Source organism: Theropithecus gelada, chromosome X (assembly GCF_003255815.1).
Source record: "Theropithecus gelada isolate Dixy chromosome X, Tgel_1.0, whole genome shotgun sequence".
NCBI classification, from domain to species: Eukaryota; Metazoa; Chordata; class Mammalia; order Primates; family Cercopithecidae; genus Theropithecus; species Theropithecus gelada.
Window position 1 is genome coordinate 47,080,322 of NC_037689.1, and position 12,555 is coordinate 47,092,876.

Consider the following 12,555-nt stretch of genomic DNA (forward strand, 5'->3'; position numbering starts at 1 on the left):
GAAGGACAGAATGCTTTTAAGGGGTAAATCTTTATTCCATACATTCAAAAAAGAGTATATATATTTTTATAACTATGAAATTCCTATGCTCTTTGTGGCAGATTGAATCATTGGTTTTAATTCTTTAATCTCTTTGCTATGGCTTTATGGGAGATAGAATTATTATCTGCTTCTTGACTTTGGGCTTGGCTCTATGACTTTTAAGCGAATGGGTTATGAAGGGCTCCAGAATATGCCACCGTAAAATATACCACTTTGGCATAAGGATTATTTGGAGCCAGGAGACAATTGAGAATCAACAAATGCAGGAAAAGTTATCTGTCCTCCCCTTAGCTGCCTAAAATCAGGGCAAAAATTTCCTTTGTGAAGGTGGCATAAATTTCCCTCTATCTCTTGCACCAGGATGAGGAGAGTGACTCTTGTCACTGGAGAGCTGACACTGAAATGAGTCTGCACGAACTAACCTAACTAGTGAACCCTTTTCTTCCACTAGGATCCCGTAATTTATTCCCACAATTTATTGACCCGAGAAGTCCAAACCCTCTTTCTTTTGTCTAATCACTTCTCTATAATTTTTTTGCCCTTTGTTATAATGGTATATAGGCTGCCAAGTCTAACCACGTATTTGGGTTATCACTTCTTTTCTGTGAAGTCCCTGTGTACCTAAAATTAAACATATTAATACAACTTGTATTCCTCTTTTGTTCTTAATCTGTATATTGTCAGTTTAATTGTCAGGCTCCAGCCACTAAACATGAGAGGGTAAAATAAAAGTTATTTGCCCTCCTCTACAGATGTTAGTGGATCTGATGCAAGCAAATATTTGAAATGTGCTTGTATAATTAACCTGGCTCCCTTGAACTCCTACCTTTCACCATGAGAAGAATATGTTTTGGATAGCTCCTGTCCAAGAAGGAAGGAGGGACATGTGGAGCAGACTTGGATCTAATTCATAGCCTTGAGTCAAGCACATCTGAACTCAGTCTGTATTAGTAAAATACGATTGCCCTATAGACGCATGAGCAAGAAATATGTGCTTATTTTTGAATGCCATTGAGATTTGTGCAGGTGTTTACTATGTAGCATTATTGTGACAGTGGCTAAGTGATACGCTATTATGGCAGAGTACTTAAGCCTTTAGTTATTATATTTCTCGCTGAAATAATCCAACAAGTTGAAGTCTTATCAGTTAGACCTACTATATAATTGAACTTCTCAACAAGTTAGCATTATCATTTACAAGTCGCCATGGTGATCATGAGATAACTTTCTCTTTGGCGTAAAGGGAATGGTAACTTTAGTTTTTGAAACAATACTATGATTTTTAAAAATTCTGGTTTTGTATACTTTTTCAAATGGTGTCTCTTTAATAGGGGTTTCACTTTTTCAGAGAGTGATCATCATCAGCTGTACATGAGAAGCTACTTTTTCAAAAGATTGCTCGAATATACTTGGGAGTTGTTCACAGTATGGTAGATCCACTGCTTTTTAGTCTTCAGTAGCTTTTTGTTCTTCAAGAGCTCATCTTGATTGCTTAAGAGTTGTGGTTCTATCCTTTTTCTTTGCAAGAAACTGTTTCTGAGTAGACTATAAAATGAAAGAAAAATGTGTCTTATTTCCTGTGATCCTTTAGTGTGAATTCGAACAACAAATTCTAATCTTGGTAAAAGAAGAAAAATATTTTGTTAATCTATTTCAAATTCACAAGGAGTTACATTATGAAATGTTCAGTCTTCCAAGTGAGAGAAGAGCTTTATCTGTTCCTGACAGGGCATTGATAAATGGTTCAAATACATGGCATTTTTAGTTTTCAAACTCATTCTGTATAGATGATAATTTTCTAATGTATTATGTAGAAATGATGAATTACACTGTTACAGCAACACTTCTGGAATAATGTTCTAAGAAATTTAAACTTATTCAAGTGGTATTACATTTACTATTATCAATTTTTGAAAAAAAGACCTATAAAGAACTAATAGCATAATTTATTTAATATGTGTAGGCTTTAAAATTAAAATGAAGGACAGGAGGGCAGAGCAAGATAGCAGAATAGAAGCCTGCAGGAACAGTTCATACCGCTACAGGAACACCAAGTTTTAACAGCCGTCTACATACAGAAAAGTACCATCACAAGGACCAAAAATCAGGTGAGCAATCACAGTAGCTCATTTTAACTTCCTATCATTGAAAGAGCCATTGAGGAGGGTCAGGGAGACAGTCTTGAGTCACCGGTGTACCCCCAACCCCTCGCCTGCAGCAACTATGGGGCACCGAGAGAGACGAGTCTGTGCACTTGAAGGAGAGACCACTCTGACTGGGTGACATCACATTGTACCCAGTGCTGCCCTGTCATAGCAGAGAGCAAAGCCATGCTGCTCAGCCAGTGTCCACACATGGAAGGAACATTTGGATTAGGCCTAGCCAGAGGGGAATTGCCCATTCCATCAGCTGGACTCGAGTTTCTCAGCAAGCCTCAGCACTGCAGACCGAAGTGCCCTGGCGTCCTAGGTAAACTTGAAAGGCAGTCTATAACACAAGGACTGAAATTCCTAGGCAACTCTTAATGCTGGGCTGGGCTCCGAGCCAGAGGACTAGGGTGGCACATGACCTAGAAAGGCTAAAGGAGTCCTTGTATCATCCCTCCCCCACCCCCAGCAGTGTGGCTCACAGCAAAAAGTGTCTTCTTCCTTCTGTTTAAGGGGAGGAGAGTGAAGAGTAAAGAGGTCTTTGTTTTGCATCTTGGATACCAGCTCAACCACAATAGAGTAGGGCACTGGACAGTCATGAGGCCCCTATTCCAGGCCCCAGCTCTCATACTACATATCTAGATATTCCTGCTAGGAAACCTATTGCCATGAAGAGAAGGACCTGGTCCTGTCAGGATTCATCACCTATGACTAAAGAGCTCTTGGGACATGAGTAACCAGCAGTGATACCCAGGTAGTACACCATGGGCCTTGGGGTCTGAGATGTGCTGACTACAGGTGTGACCCAGTACATTCCCAGGTATGATGGCTATGGTGAAAGACTCCTTCTGTTTGAGAAAAGCAGAGGGAGAAAAGTAAAGAGGACTTTGTCTTGCACTTTAGGTACCATACAAAAACCAGTAGCATTTCTATATGTCAACAGTGAAAAATCAGAAAAATAAAACAAATAAAAAAGTAGGAATTAACCAAGTGAAAGTTCTCAATAATGAAAACTGTAAAACATTGATGAAAAAAATTGAAGAGGACACCCCCACCCAAAAAAAGGAAAAAATATTCCATGTTCATTGGTTGGAAGAATCAATATTGTTAAAATGTCCATACTACCCAAAGTAATATGCAGATTCAATATACTCCCTATCAAAGTACCAGTGATGTTCTGCACAGAAATAGACAAAACAACCCTAAAATTTATGTGTACTACAAAAGACCCAGAATAGCCAAAGCTATCCTAAGCAAAAAGAATGAAACTTGAGGAATCACATTAGCTGACTTCAAATTATACTACAGAGCTATAGTAACCCAAAAAGCATGGTACTGGCATAAAACAGACACATAAATAAATGGAACAGAATAGAGAACCAGAAACAAATCCACACACCTACAGTGAACTTATTTTTGACAAAGGTGCCAAGAGCATACACTGGGGAAAAGACAATCTCTTCAATAAATGGTGCTGGGAAAACTGGATATCCATATGCAAAAGAATGGAATTAGACCCCTATCTCTCACCATATAAAAAAATCAAATCAAAGTGAATTAAAGACTTAAATCTAAGACCCAAAAATATGAAACTCCTACAAGGAAACATTGAGGAAAATCTCCAGGACATTGGTCTGGGCAAAAATTTCTTGAGCAATAACCCACAAGCACAAGCAACCAAAGCAAAAATGGACAAATGGGATCACATCAAATTAAAAAGCTTCTGCACAACAAAGGATACAATCAACAAAGTGAAGAGACAACCCACAGAATGGGAGAAAATATTTGCAAACTACCCATCTGACAAGGGATTAGTAACCAGAATATATAAAGACCTTAAGCAACTCTGTAAGAAAAAAAATTTGATACCTATCCATATTGATATATATGGATATTTTAAATACTATTCCATTATTTGTATGTACTCAAATGCATTTAAGTAGTTCATATTGATAGAGCATTTAGGATATGTGTGTGTGTGTGTGTGTTTTCTGTTACAAAAATGCTACATAAAGCACACATTTCAGGAATCTTCAGTTACTTAAATAAATGTAGGACAAACTCTTCAAAGTGGAATTGTGGGATCAAAAGTACATAACTTTAAAATCTTGATAGATACTGCCGAGTTGTCCTTCTAAATGTTTCTAACTATTTATACTCCCACAGACAGTATATGAGAGTGCCTCTGTTTCCCGCCAACTTCAGCAACAATTAATATTAGCAGGCTTATAAATCTTTGGCAACCCAATAGGTGAAAAATCACTTCTAATTATTGTTTTAATTTGTTTCATTTAGTGCCAGTCATATGTACTTCTTTTCTGTGACCAAATTCTTCATTCTTAGCTTTGCCCATTTTACTTTAAGGTCGTCTTGTTGATTTATAGTGGCTCTTTATATTAGGGATGTTATGCCTTTGTCATAAATGACATAAATGCAGGCCTTTTTTATTTGTATATAAATAAAAAAAACTTTTCATCTTAAAAAAAGAAAAAAAAAGAAAAAACCCTAATAATCCGATCTAAAAATGGGCAAAAGATCTAGACATTTCTCAGAAGAAGACATACAGAAGAAGGCAAACAGACATATGAAAAGGTGTTCAATATCACTGATCATCAAATAAATGCAAATTGAAACTACAATGAGATATCATCCCACCCCAGTTAAAATGCCTTATATCCAAAAGACAGGCAATAACAAATGCTGGAGAGGATGTGGAGAAAAAGTGAATCCTGGTTCACTGTTGGTGGGAATGTAAATTGGTACAACAACTATGAAGAACAGTTTGGAGGTTCCTTAAAAAACTAAAAATAGAGCTACCATATGATCCAGCAACCCTACTGCCGGGTATATACCCAAAAGAAGGCAAATCAGTATATCAAAGCAATATCTGCACTCCCATGTTTGTTGCAGCACTATTCACAATAGCCAAGATTTGGAAACAACCTAAGTGTCCATCAGCAAATGAATGATTGAAGAAAACGTGGTACATACATACAATGGAGTAGTGTTCAGCCATAAAAAAGAATGAGATCCTGTCATTTGCAAAAACATGGATGGAATTGAAGGTCATTATGTTAAGTGAAATAAGCCAGGCACAGAAAGACAAACATCACATGTTCTCACTTATTTGTGGGATCTAAAAATCAAAACAATTGGACACATGGAGATAGAAAGTAGAAGAATGGTTACCAGAGGCTGGAAAGGGTAGTGGGGGTTGGGAGAAAGGTAGGGATGGTGAAAGGGTACAAAAAATATTTAGAAAGAATGAATACTGCGTAGTATTTGATAGCCCAGCAGGGACACTATAGTCAAAATAATTTAATTGTATATTTGTAAATAACTAAAAGAATATAATTGGATTGTTTGTAACACAAACGATAAATGCTTGAGGGAAATTGATACCCCATTTTCCATAATGTGATTATTACACATTGCATGCCTGTATCAAAATATCTCATATACCCCATTACACCTACTGTATACCCACAAAATTAAAAAAATTTAAAAAATGAAGACCATACTTCTGATCAGTATTTTGTGTTGAATTGTGTCCCTCAAGAAGATATGTTGAAATCCTAATTTCCAGTAGCTCAGAATGTGACTTCATTTGGAAATAGGGTGATTGCTGATGTAATTAATTAAGATGAGGTCATGCTGGAGTAGAGTGAGTCCTTACTCCGGTATAATCAGCATACTTATAAGAAGACAATGTAAAGACATAGAGGAAGAGTGCCATGTGATAATAGAGGCAGAGATTGGAGTTTTGCTGTTACAAGTCAAGGAATGCCAACTACTACTGATGACATCAGAAGCTCAGAGAAAGACATGGAATAGATTCTCCCTCAGAGCATTTGAGAGAGCATAGTCTTGCTGACACCCTGACTTTGAACTTCTTGCCTCCAGAACTGTGAGACAATAAATATCTGTTGTTTTAAGTTACCCAGTTTGTGGTAATTTGTTATGGCAGCCCTAGGAAGCTCATACCATCAGTATTTAATATTTAAAGGTATAAGCACAAAGACAAAGAAATGAAATAATAGCTAGAGCTATAAAACAACAGCATCACAAAAATCATGTTTGGATAATATTTCAAAATAGCCTTTCTCTTTACACAGATAATACATAGCTATTATTGGTGGAATTGAAGATAAAGCAAAAAAGGAAGGAAGGAAGAAGGAAGGAAAGAAGGAAGGAAAGAAAGAAAGAGGAATAAAAAAAGAAACTAGAGATTACCACATTTTCTAAACCCAGGGATAATCACTGTTAAATTTTGTGGAATAGCCTGCTAGCATTTCTATGCAAAATGGATAATTTTTTCCCCAAACAGAATTATACTATACACACTGGCTTTGTAACAAGTTCTTATTTTTAACACTTCATCTTAAACATGCCATTATTTTTAACTCAGAAAAATCAATTATTTATGCTTCTAATTGAGATTCATTAAGTACTTTACAAAATGCTTCCATAGCCATTATCTTATTTGATAATGAAGGGACATGAATGAAGACAGCTAGAGAAGAGTGGCATGTAGCTTATTTGCCCTCAGTTGGGGAATAAAGTTTTAGGGGATAAATATTTGTTCACCACTTGGGTTAAACTGAAGACTAGGGGAAAGAATTTAATTTTTATTTACTGTTGTCTACTCCTTCCTTTGTTCTAAAGCTTGAAAATTAGCTGGTGGAGAGCCCAACATGATAGAAACATAGAAGATTGTGGAGTAAAAAGAATCCTGGCTGGGCACGGTGGCTCCCGTCTGTTATCACAGCACTTTGGGAAGCCGGGGCTGGCGAATCACAAGGTCAGGAGATCGAGACCATCCTGGCCAACATGGTGAAACCACATCTGTACTAAAAATACAAAAATTAGCTGGATGTGGTGGTGAATGACTGTAATCCCAGCTACTTGGGAGGCTGAGGAAGGAGAATCGCTTGAACCAGGGAGTTGGAGGTTGCAGTGAGCTGAGATCGTGCCATTGCACTACAGCCTGGCAACACAGTGAGACTCCATCTCAAAAAAAAAAAAAAAAAAAAAGAGAATCCTGATGCTCATTTATTACTTTACATTCATATTATGTGGCCATAAAAAATTGTGTAGAATAATATAAATTCTCAGCAAAAAATTGTGTAGAATGTTGTAGATCCTCAACAAAAAATTGTGTAGAATGTTATAGATCCTCAACAAAATACTAGCAAATCAAATTCAACAGCACATTAAAAGAGTCATGTACCATATTCCAGTGGGATTTATCCCTGAGTTGCAAGGATGGTTCAATTTACACAAATTAATAAATGTGACACACCATATTAATAGAACAAATGTGACACACCACATTAATAGAACAATTTACACAAATTAAATGTGATGTACCACATTAATAGAACATTAAAATCATATGAACACTCAATAGATGCAGAAAAAGCATCTGACAAAATTCCACATCCTTTCTTTTCTTTTCTTTTTTTTTGAGACAAAGTCTCACTCTGTCATCCAGGCTGGAGTGCAGTGGCATGATGTCGGCTCACTGCAACCTCTGCCTCCTGGGTTCAAGCGATTCTCATGCCTCAGCCTCCCGAGTAGCTAGGATTACAGGCACCCGCCACCATGCCCAGCTAATTTTTGTGTTTTTAGTAGAGACAGGGTTTCACCATGTTGGCCAGGCTGGTCTCAAACTCCTGACCTCAGGTGATCCACCCGCCTTGGCCTCCCAAAGTGCTGGGATTACAGGCGTGAACTACCACACCTGGCCAAAATTCCACATCCTTTCGTAATAAAAACTCTCAACGAATTAGATATAGAAGGAATGTATCTGGACATAAAGTGATATATGAGAAGACCATAGCTAACATCACATTCAAGGTAAACCTCTAAAATTTGTGTGAAACCAATAAAGTCCCTGAATAGTCAAAGAAATTTTGAGAAATAACAAATGTGAAGGCACCACACTTCCTAATTTCTAACTATATTATAAAGCCATAGTAATCAAAACAGTATGGTCCTAGCAGAAAAACAGACCAATGAAAGAAAATAGACATCCCAGAAATAAACCCACATATATTCGATTGACTAATCTTTGACAAGAGTGCCAAGAACATACAATGGAATAAAGTTAGTTTTTCAATAAATGGTGTTGGGACAACTGGATATCCACATGCAGAAGAATGAAATTGGACTCTTATACCATATGCAAAAATAAACTCAAGATGGGGTAAAGACTTAGTTCTAAGACTTGAAACTGTAAAATTGCTAGAAGAAAACAGAAGAAGAGCTCCATGACACTGATCTGGGCAATTATTTTTTGGATGTGATCCCATAAGCACAGGTAACAAAATAAAAAATAGACAAATGGGATTACATAAAATTAAATGGCTTCTGCACAGCCAAGGAAACCATACACAGAGTAAAGAGATAACCTACAGAGTGGGAGAAAATATTTGTAAACCATATATCTGATAAGGGGTTAATATCTAAAATATGTAAGGAATTCACATGACTCAATAGCAAGAAAACCCAATTAAAAAATTGGCAAAGGATCTGAATAGACATTTTTCAAAAGAAGACATCCAAATGACCAAGAGGTATATGAAAAAATACTCAACATCATTAATCAACAAGGAAATGCAAATTAAATCACAGTGACATATCACCTCATACCTGTTAGAATGGCTAGTACCAAAAAGCCAAAAAAAGTGTTGGTGAAGATGCGGAGAAAAGGGAACCCTTGTACACAGTTGGTGGGAATGTGAATTGGTACAGTCATTATGGAAAACAGTATGGAGATTCTTCAAAAAATTAAAAATAGAGATACCAGATACCATATGATCCAGTATTCCTACTTCTGGGTATATCTCTGAAGGAAACAAAATTAGTATCTCAAAGAGATATCTGAATTTGCATGTTCATTGCAGCATTATACATAATAGCCAAGATATAGAAAAAACTTAAGTGCCTGTCAGTGGATGAATGGATAAAGAAATTGTGATACACACACGAAAGAAACTTCAAAAAGTTCATGGAAAATGCATATTATGAAAAGACTATGCATAGATTTCATTTTTTTGCACCCAAATAAACTCATAATGACTTGTTATAACATATCTGAACAGGATCTAGTTTGAGGCACTAAGAAGGATAAGACAGTTTGAAAAGTACCCCTATCAGAGTAACATGAATTCTGCTATAATTGAAACAAGAGCAAGCATCAAATTTATGGTAAAGCTTGGGTGGAAGAATGATGAAATCACTGGTACTTTACCAAAAATTTATGAGGACAATGCCCCAAAGAATTCAGCAGTTTGCGAATGGCTAAGTCACTTTAAGAATGAGGCAATGTTGAAGCTTACCACAGTTGACTATCCACATTAAATTTTGAGGAAAAAGTTAATCTTATTCATGCACTTATTGAAGAGGACTGGTGATTAAGAGCAGAAACAGGCCAGGCGTGGTGGCTCATGCCTGTAATCCCAGCACTTTGGGAGGCTGAGGCGGGCAGATCATGAGGTCAGGAGTTCGAGACCAGTCTGGTCAACAGAGTGAAACCCCGTCTCTATTAAAAATACAAAAAATTAGCCAAGGGTGGTAGTGTGCACCTGTAATCCCAGCCACTTGGGAGAATGAGGCAGGAGAATCATGTGAACCCAGGAGGAGGAGGTTGTAGTGAGCCAAGATCGCGCCATCGCACTCCAGCCCAGGTGACAGTGTGAGACTCTGTCTCCAAAAAAAAAAAAAAAAAAAAGAACAGAAACAATACAGACATCTCAATTAGTTCAGCTTACACAATTCTGACTGAAAAATTAAAGTTGAGTAAATGGCACCCATTTGATGGGTGCCAAAACCATTGCACCCAGATTGACTGGCTACAGAGAAGAAAAGAGTTTCAATGGAAATTTTTTTTTTTTTTTCTGTTCAACTTTTCTTTCTTTCTTTCTTTTTTTTTTTTTTTAACTATACTTTAAGTTCTAGGGTACATGTGCACAATGTGCAGGTTTGTTATGTATGCATGTGCCTTGTTGGTGTGCTGCACCCATTAACTCGTCATTTACATTAGGTATATCTCCTAATGCTATCCCTCCCCTCTCCCCCCCCACAATAGGACCCGGTGTGTGATGCTGCCCTTCCTGTGTCCAAGTGACCTCATTGTTCAATTCCTACCTATGAGTGAGGACATGCGGTATTTGGTTTTCTGTTCTTGCGACAGTTTGCTGAGAATGATGGTTTTCAGCTGCATCCATGTCCCTACAAAGGACACAAACTCATCCTTTTTTATGACTGCATAGTATTCCATGGTGTATATGTGCCACATTTTCTTTTCTTTTTTTTTTTTATTATACTTTAAGTTCTAGGGTACATGTGCATAATGTGCAGGTTTGTTATATATATATACTTGTGCCATGCTGGTGTGCTGCACCCATCAACTCATTAGCACCCATCAACTCGTCATGTACATCAGGTATAACTCCCAATGGCATCCCTCCCCCCTTCCCCTCCCCCCTCCCCATAATAGGCCCTAGTGTGTGATGTTCCCCTTCCAGAGTCCAAGTGATCTCATTGATCAATTCCCACCTATGAGTGAGAACACGCGGTGTTTGGTTTTCTGTTCTTGCGATAGTTTGCTGAGAATGATGGTTTCCAGCTGCATCCATGTCCCTACAAAGGACACAAACTCATCCTTTTTTATGGCTGCATAGTACTCCATGGTGTATATGTGCCACATTTTCTTAATCCAATCTGTCACTGATGGACATTTGGGTTGATTCCAAGTCTTTGCTATTGTGAATAGTGCCACAATAAACATACGTGTGCATGTGTCTTTATAGCAGCATGATTTATAATCCTTTGGGTATATACCCAGTAATGGGATGGCTGGGTCAAATGGTATTTCTAGTTCTGGATCCTTGAGGAATCGCCATACTGTTTTCCACAATGGTTGAACCAGTTTACAATCCCACTAACTGTGTAAAAGTGTTCCTGTTTCTCCACATCCTCTCCAGCACCTGTTGTTTCCTGACTTTTTAATGATCGCCATTCTAACTGGTGTGAGATGGTATCTTATTGTGGTTTTGATTTGCATTTCTCTGATGGCCAGTGATGATGAGCATTTTTTCATGTATCTGTTGGCTGTATGAATGTCTTCTTTTGAGAAATGTCTGTTCATATCCTTTGCCCACTTTTTGATGGGGTTGTTTGTTTTTTTCTTGTAAATTTGCTTGAGTTCTTTGTAGGTTCTAGATATTAGCCCTTTGTCAGATGAGTAGATTGCAAAAATTTTCTCCCATTCTGTAGGTTGCCTGTTCACTCTGATGGTAGTTTCTTTTGCTGTGCAGAAGCTCTTTAGTTTAATGAGATCCCATTTGTCAATTTTGGCTTTTGTTGCCGTTGCTTTTGGTGTTTTAGACATGAAGTCCTTTTCCATGCCTATGTCCTGAATGGTATTCCCTAGGTTTTCTTGTAGGGTTTTTATGGTTTTAGGTCTAACATTTAAGTCTCTAATCCATCTTGAATTAATTTTCGTATAAGGAGTAAGGAAAGGATCCAGTTTCAGCTTTCTACTTATGGCTAGCCAATTTTCCCAGCACCATTTATTAAATAGGGAATCCTTTCCCCATTTCTTGTTTTTGTCAGGTTTGTCAAAGATCAGATGGTTGTAGATGTGTGGTATTATTTCTGAGGGCTCTGTTCTGTTCCACTGGTCTATATCTCTGTTTTGGTACCAGTACCATGCTGTTTTGGTTACTGTAGCCTTGTAGTATAGTTTGAAGTCAGGTAGCGTGATGCCTCCAGCTTTGTTCTTTTGACCTAGGATTGTCTTGGCAATGCAGGGTCTTTTTTGTTTCCATATGAACTTTAAAGCAGTTTTTTTTCCAATTCTGAGAAGAAAATCATTGGTAGCTTGATGGGGATAGCATTGAATCTATAAATTACCTTGGGCAGTATGGCCATTTTCAAGGTATTGATTCTTCTTATCCGTGAGCATGAAATGTTCTTCCATTTGTTTGTGTCGTCTTTTATTTCACTGAGCAGTGGTTTGTAGTTCTCCTTGAAGAGGTCCTTCACATCCCTTGTAAGTTGGATTCCTAGGTATTTTATTCTCTTTGAAGCAATTGTGAACGGAAGTTCATTCATGATTTGGCTCTCTGTCTGTTACTGGTGTATAAGAATGCTTATGATTTTTGCACATTAATTTTGTATCCTGAGAGTTTGCTGAAGTTGCTTATCAGCTTAAGGAGATTTTGGGCTGAGATGATGGGGTTTTCTAAATATACAATCATGTCATCTGCAAAGAGGGACAATTTGACTTCTTCTTTTCCTAACTGAATACCCTTGATTTCTTTCTCTTGCCTGATTGCCCTAGCCAGAACTTCTAACA